Below are 291 nucleotides of genomic sequence, written 5' to 3'. Positions count from 1 at the left end.
TTCTTACTTTTCTTCTCGCTTTCATTCAACCGCTTATTCTTTTTTTTTCTCTCTCAAATTTCAAATATATTCCCCTCCCCCTTTTTTATCTTTCCCATTTCTCCTTTTCCCATGATTATCTTTTTTTTTGGCCTTAAAAAAATGCAGTCGGTATTTAGTGCAAGGTCATTTCGGGAGGCGCTCGGAACTGGCTCTCACAGATAAGACTTTCACGTGACGACAGCGGCTTATCACGATAGTATTTACCGCGTGGTCTTATCAGCGTTCCCTTGATATTCTGAACGGAAGTGA

This window comes from Penaeus monodon, chromosome 19, assembly GCF_015228065.2.
Source record: "Penaeus monodon isolate SGIC_2016 chromosome 19, NSTDA_Pmon_1, whole genome shotgun sequence".
NCBI lineage: Eukaryota > Metazoa > Arthropoda > Malacostraca > Decapoda > Penaeidae > Penaeus > Penaeus monodon.
This window is presented reverse-complemented; position numbering follows the sequence as displayed.